Source organism: Canis lupus, chromosome 37, assembly GCF_048164855.1.
Source record: "Canis lupus baileyi chromosome 37, mCanLup2.hap1, whole genome shotgun sequence".
NCBI lineage: Eukaryota > Metazoa > Chordata > Mammalia > Carnivora > Canidae > Canis > Canis lupus.
This window is the reverse complement of record NC_132874.1, coordinates 24,635,623-24,643,296: the sequence shown is the minus strand read 5'-3', so window position 1 is coordinate 24,643,296 and position 7,674 is coordinate 24,635,623. Positions and strand designations below refer to the sequence as shown.

Genomic DNA, 7,674 nt, shown 5'->3' with positions numbered 1-7,674 from the left:
GTGACAACCTGGCAGTATTGAATCCATGCTTGTGTAACCACCTATGTCTACAAACTATCTTACACAGACACATAGAGAGGCTTTTCGTTGTTTTATAAATATGGGATTACAGTAGTCATATCTCTCCAAGCCTTCCTTTTTTACCTCAAATATTCCCCATGGAACTCCCTCCAAGTTCTTGGGCAGAGCTGTCCTTTATTCTTCTTTAGTGACTGCACAATACTCCGTAGTGTGTATGCATCACAGTTTACTGAACCATTTCTCTGCTGACGGGCATTTACTTTGTTTACATCTTTGCAACAAAGAACAATGCTACCAAATTGTCTTTTGGAGGTTACACAATATATTCAAATAACAAAGCAAGGAGAGATTTCATCTCGCTAAAGGAACGTTTTCCTTATTTCAGGGCACGACATTTCTACTCAAGGATTCCCTCAGATGTTGCAAATGTTGTGTCCTCTTGGACTATAACACTCCAACCATCCACGTTATATCCTGAACCATAATTGTTGTTTTGGGGGGATTTTTAGAGGGGAGGGTTGTCCTCTCCTTTGAATGTCTTCAAGTTTCTCAAGCTCTAAGCTTCCTAAGTAAAATCCATTTTTACTTCTCGGATCCCAAAGACTTCCTTTATCTAATTATAATAAAACTGTTGCATTCCAAAAAACATCTGGAACAGTAATTCTGAAAAGGAATTGTAGGACTCTAGGAAAGTGTGTATTTTTCACAAAGCAGACCCTTGAGGAAAGGGTAGGGGGTTCATCAAAATCTTGGGTGGAGGAGGGACAAAGACAACATGTACAATTTGAAAATACTCTTAATTGAGAATGAACACCAAGAACAACCAATATAAAGTATGTGCCTTGGTTCATCCGTCCCCTGTCCATGTGAGGAAATGGGGAATGGCTTCACAAGAGGTCGCTTTTTCCAGGAGGGCAGTATTTCCCTCAATGCAGAGTGTCCTTCCCTGCACATTTACAATGGGTTTAGCTGGAACTCATCACCACCAAGCTGCCCAATCAATGTGCAGAGGGGTTTTCTACTGATTCTATTTCTGGAACAATTAATGCCTTTTTGCCTGACTCCACACTCTCCTCCTCTCAGTTCACTCTAAATGCTGCCGATGGGCTTTCTGCTCCTCCCCGTTCAACAAACAGCCGCATCTTCTGATGCAGTGACAGCCGCGTCCCGAGACACGATGGTGAAGGTCAGAGTGAACGGATTTGGCCATATCGAGCGCCTGGTCACCAGGGCTGCTTTTATTTATTTATTTATTTATTTATTTATTTATTTATTTATTTTAGGGCTGTTTTTAACTCTGACAAAGTGGATGTTGTCCCCATCAATGACCCCTTCATTGACCTCAACTACATGGTGTACATGTTCCAGTATGATTCCACCCATGGCAAATTCTACGGCACTGTCAAGACTGAGAACGCAAATCTTGTCAATGCAAAGTCCATCTCATCTTCCAGGAGCAAGATCCCACCAACATCAAATGGGGTGATGCTGGTGCTGAGTATGTTGTAGAGTCCACTGGGGTCTTCTCCACCATGGAGAAGGCTGGGGCTCACTTGAAGAGCACGGCCAAGAGGGTCATACCCCCATGTTTGTGATGGGCATGAACCATGAGGAGTATGACAACTCCTTCAAGATTGTCAGCAATGCCTCCTGCACCACCAACTGCTTGGCCACTCTAGCCAAGGTCATCCATGACAACTTTGGCATCGTGGAGGGCCTCATGACCACCATCCATGCCATCACTGCCACCCTGAAGACCGTGGATGGCCCCTCTGGCCCTCTGGGAAGCTGTGGTGTGATGGCCAAGGGGCTGCCCAGAACATCATCCCTGCTTCCACTGGCACTGCCAAGGCTGTGGGCAAGGTCACCCCTGAGCTGAACAGGAAGCTCACTAGCATGGCCTTCCATGTCCCCACCACCAATGTGTCAGTCATGGATCAGAACTGCCGCCTGGAGAAAGCTGCCAAATACGACGACATCAAGAAGGTGGTGAAGCAGGCATCAGAGGGCCTCTTCAAGGGCATCCTGGGCTGGACCAGGTCGTCTTCTGTGACTTCATCAGTGACACCCACTCTTCCACCTTTGACGTTGGGGCTTGGCATTGCCCTCAATGACCGCTTCTTTTCAAAGAATTCCCTTCACAGCAAATGAAGTGGGTCAGTGAGCTAGTCCTCATGGAATTCACTGGTCTCACCATGTTCTCGGCTATCCTAAAGCAGCTGGCTTACGAGAAAAGTAAAATGGCTTTTGGAAGACTCAGTTACCATGCTAGTTGGGTAGCAATACCTCGCAGGGCTGGGGACAGGTTTTCTAGAAGGCTGTATATGCTCTGAATTAGTGTCCAATATATGGTACTATTTCTTCCACAGCCAGTATTGATGGATCCAGGAATTAAGAGGTGGAAATGGGAGTATCATGGCTCACTATTGCATCTGGAGACTCACCGGCAAAATTTTTGCTTCCTGTTCCTGTGCCCTTATGCCCTACTGGCCTAGAGATCTTAATTACAGACGAAAAAATGCTTCCACTAGGAGACACAACAATGATCCCATTGAACTGGAAGTTAAGATTGCCACTCAGCCACTGTGAGTTTCTTATTCCTCTGTTTCAACAGGAAAAGAAAGTAGTCACTGTGCTGGCTGGGGTGACTGATCCTAGCTAACACAGATTCTGATGTTTGTCTTCAGCCACTGGGTAAAAAACAGTGCCATTTACCACAGGAGGCACAAGTCAAGAAGTAGGAATAGAATTAAGAATTCTGTCTTGAATGGATAAAGAAGCTGTGGTCTATGTAGACAATGGAATATTCCTCAGCCATTAGAAATGACAAATACCCACCATTTGCTTCGATGTGGATGGAACTGGAGGGTATTATGCCGAGTGAAATAAGTCAATCGGAGAAGGACAAACATTATATGGTCTCATTCATTTGGGGAATATAAAAAAATAGTGAAAGGGAATAAAGGGGAAAGGAGAAAAAATGGGTGGGAAATATCAGAAAGGGAGACAGAACATAAAGACTCCTAACTCTGGGAAACGAACTAGGGGTGGTGGAAGGGGAGGTGGGTGGGGGGTGGGGGAGACTGGGTGACGGGCACTGAAGTGGGCAGTTGACGAATGAGCACTGGGTGTTATTCTATATGTTGGCAAATTGAACACCAATAAAAAATAAATTTATTATAAAAAAAAGAATTCTGTCTTGAACATGTTACAACTCAGAATAAATATCAAGTATGGATCTGTGTTTGGAATCCACGGAGGAGATCAAGCTTCTAGACACAGTTCTGCTCATCATTGACCTACAGATTATTTTGAAAGTCATGGGACTATGTGGGATCACATAAAGAGAGAAAGATAGTAAGGAGGATCCTGGAGTAAGTCCTAGGACTCCAACATTCTGAGATTGAGGAAAGAAGGAGAAGGAGCCAGGGAACGATAAAGAAATAGCAGGTAGCACTGTAGAAAGGAAATGAAAGAAGTGTGGGATGTAGAAGTCGAAGGGGGAAAGAGTTTTAGAAAGCAAAAGTGTCGCTCAAAGATGGATTCAGACGAAGAAAGAGAAGTGATCGGTGACTGGAGGACGAATTGGAGAACATTGCAAACCTTGACAGGTCAGGCCCAGCAGAATTGTGGGGAGCAGAAGACGAATTAGAGTCTATCAGTTATTTCTCTCTGCATAACACATCACCACAAATTGATCAGCTTAAAACAATGCACATTTATTATCTCACAGTTTCCATGGGCCACGAGTCTGGGCACAGGCTGGTTGGGTTTTCTGCCCAGAGTCTCCCCAAGCGGCAATCAGGTGTCAGCCAGAGCTGTAGTCTCATTCAGAGCTTGGCTCCTCTCCCAAGCTCAGTGTGTGTAGGCAGACTTATATTCCTTGCAGATTGTAGGTCTGAGGCTCAGCTCCTAGAGGCTTCCCACTGTCCCCTACCAAGTTGCCTGCTTCACAGCATGGACTTTGCTTCCTCTAGGCCAGCACAAGATTCTGACTTTGAATCTCCGACGTCAGGAGAGGCCCAGTCCTCCTTTTACAGACTGCTTTTATTGGCCCAGACCTACGCTGGATAACCTTACCTTTTAATTAATTCAAAATCAATTGAGTAGTGGTCCAATCACCAGAGTGAAATCCCACCATATTCACAGGCCCACCTACACTCACAGGAAGGGACAATGAGGGTGTGTGCACAGAGGGGTTGGAATTTTGTGAGGCCATATCAGAACTCCATCTAGGACAAAGGATTGAGAGGTTTGGAAAACACTGAGTTGATATACTGATGGCACAACTGCTATTGGTTACACATCTAGTCCATCCAAGCACCTAACATTCTTTATTGCTGATCCCTAGAACAATCCTATGAGGCTGTTATTATTAGTCCTATTTTACAAATGAGGAAATTGGAATTCAGAGGAGTTGATGACTTCCTAAGGTCATGCTACTATAAGAGCCGTGGGTTCAAATTAGATCCATCCTCCACCATGGTTCTCTTGTACGGCATTGCTTTATTGAAGGCAGTTATTAATAAGGATTAAATGAAGTAAGTCTATGGCCAGGGCTCTTTAGGAATACGGTCACTCTTTATAAGTGACATGTAAGAGTCTCCAAGTTCAAGCTTTGACCTCAATTTTGCTCCATCCTCCTTCTTTGGTGCCCTCTTCATCCTTCGTGGCTGTACCTCTCCATTCTCCAACCCTTGCCACATCTCTGGGATCAGCCTCTCTTTGTCACCTCTCCGTTAGCATAAGCCCTTCTCTCTTACACATGGGTTACTGTGACAGTCATAAAGGTCTCCCTGGTCTCCAGGTCCTTTAAAATCCAGCTGGGGACACCCAGGTGGCTCAGTGGTTGAGTGTCTGCCTTCGGCCCAGGTTGTGACCCCAGGGTCCTGGGATCAAGTCTCACATTAGGCTCCCTACAGGGAGCCTGCTTCTCCCTCTGCCTGTGTCTCTGCCTCTCTCTCTGTGTCTCTCATGAATAAATAAATAAAATCTTTAAAATCCAGCTGGACCAAAGAATCTTCTCTGAATACCATTTGGATTCGCTTTCCGTCCTATCCAACATGCTTGCCCTGCCTGTCTCCAGGGCTGCCACTCCTTCCTGCCTGGCTGTTCTGGGATATGTTTTATGCCTCAACCACCCACAGCCTTTGACCAGGAACTGTTCCAGAACCTGAATAGAATTGCCCAAACTAAGGGGAGTTAAATCATTGTGGAGCACTAGAGGCAGAATCTATAAATCCTCGCTTAAGCTCCCGGGGCTGATGTAAATCTAGATCTGGGGCCTCTGCTCCACCACCACCCCCAATCATGGCTCCATTCTGAGACTGCATTGAGAGTGTCCATAGCTATTTGCTCTTCTTCCCCACGAAGTCCCTTTACTTGAACCAGCTCAAGGGGGAATAAGCACCTACACCAGCTCCCCCAACACCCAGAAAGAGAACTATGCTTAATTGTTAGTTCAAAACTAAGCCTCTCTTGATAGGGCGAGGGGAAATGGGAAGGTATCGTTTAGTCGTTACAGAGGTTCAGTATGGGAATAGAAAAAAAGTCCTGGAGATGGATGGTAGTAATGGTTTCACAACACTGTGAAAGTGCTTAATGCACTGAACTGTACTTTTAAAAATAGTTAAAATGATAATTGTTATGTTATGTATATTTTACCACAGTTTATAAACAAACAAAAAATAAGCTTTCATCCTTGCCTTCTGCATCCTTTCTCAACCAGCCCTTCCTGTCCTGTGCCATCCCTTACCACTTGCTCACAGTAGCCCTTTTGTCCATAGCTTCCCCTCTAAACTTATGGGCCTCCAAGCCTTGTCTTCTCTCTTCCATCCACCTTGAAGCCAGACAGATTCTACTCTGATTACTAACCTATTCTTTAAGGCTCAGTCTAAGACATTTATTCCATGACACCCTCTTAAACTGTTCCACCTTGAAAAGTGACTTTCTTTTATTTAGAATTATCTTAGCTTTCATGCAGAGCCTCTTTTACAGTCACACACTCACTCCTGTCTTACCATGGATCTGCAGTTCCAGAGAATACATAAAAATGCAAGCTTGCTACAGGCAAGGATTTATTCCCAAATAATCCACCAGTATCCACTCATTGAAGGTTTGCATATGGCTCACTCTGGGGAAACCCAGAGAACATGACAATGGTCTCAGCACTCAAGAAACTTTCTTTTAAATATCTTATTTACTTATTTGAGAGAGAGAGAAAAAAAAGAGAGCATGAGCAGGGTGAGTAGCCGACAGAGAAGCAGACTCCCCATTGTGCAGGGAGCCCAATGTAGGGCTCAATCCCAGGACCCTGGGATCATGACTTGAGCCAAAGGCAGACCTAACTGACTGAGCCACCCAGGCGCCCCTCAAGGAACTTCTTAATAAAATTATCGTGGTACAATATATAAAACAAATTTTACCCTTTTAGTCATTTTTAAGTGTCCATTCCTGTGGCATTAAGTAATTCACCAGCATCTGGCTCCAGAACTTATTCATCTTCCCAAACTGAAACTCTATACCTATCAAGCAATAATTCTGCATCCCTTCTTCCTCATTTTGTTTTCTCTCTATGAGTCTGACTACTCTAGGTACCTTATATAAGTGGAGTCCTACAATACTTGTCCTTTTGTGACTGGTTCACTTCATTTAGCATAGTTTCCTCAAAGTTCATCCATGTTGTAGCATGTGTCAGAATTTCCCCTCTTTTAAAGGACAAATAATGTTCCATTGTATGGAGATATATTTCATTTTCCATTCATGCACCAGTGGACATTGGAGTCTTTCTACTTTTTCCTATTGTGAGTAATGCTGCTACAAATATGTACAACTACCTGTTACAGTCTCTGCTTTCCATTCTTAGAAGTAGAATTTCTGGATCATATGTTAATATTATGATTAGTTTTTTGAGGTCAAGAATCCCCTAAGTACCCAAGGAAGGCAGACCAGCATGTATGAAACGATTTAAGACTAAATAGCAAAAAAAGCTTTGTAATTGGCCCCAGAATCTGGTAGCCATGACTCTACTACCAGGGGTGACCTTGAGCACATTCCTTAAACATGAACCCATTAGTACAAGTGCAGTCTATATAGAATATTCTTTTTTCTATTCCAAGATGTGCATTGCCCTCACATTTCGGCATCTCTAAAATCAACTTATATTGTATTATATAATATATATATTTGGTGTTATATTTGGGGGTGTGCCATATTTCAATAGTAGCATTTTTTTCTTTTAGTGGGACATCAAAGAACAGTGCATTCTTCTTACAAATGGTGGAAGCTTAGGCTCCAAATATAGCACTAGGTAGATGGAAACAGATAATAGACTAAGCATGAATAGCTTTCATTTTCCTTCACTAAGTTGTACAGTCATGACTATATAAATGTAATCCAAGGTCAAAAAAAGACAGATCATGAAGAGTTTAACCCACTAGGGAAGATTTCTTGGAGGAGAAAAGATTTGTGCTGACCATTAAGGATGGATAAACTAAGGATAGAGTGGAAAGCATTTTGTAGAGGAAAGCCAAGCAGATTAAAGGCAAGCAGACAAGAACGATTCAATACTAATTAAGGGTAAGTAGAAGAAAGGAATATTTTCATGGGTGTTGGCCTATTCAAATTTCCGAAGTGAAACACATGAAATAAGTC

At 43.4% G+C, this 7,674-nt stretch overlaps 1 pseudogene; it reads left to right on the top strand.

Annotated features, from left to right (window-relative positions):
* Window positions 1–1,198: 1,198 nt before the first annotated feature.
* Window positions 1,199–2,172, top strand: LOC140626285 (glyceraldehyde-3-phosphate dehydrogenase-like; annotated as a pseudogene).
* Window positions 2,173–7,674: the final 5,502 nt, after the last annotated feature.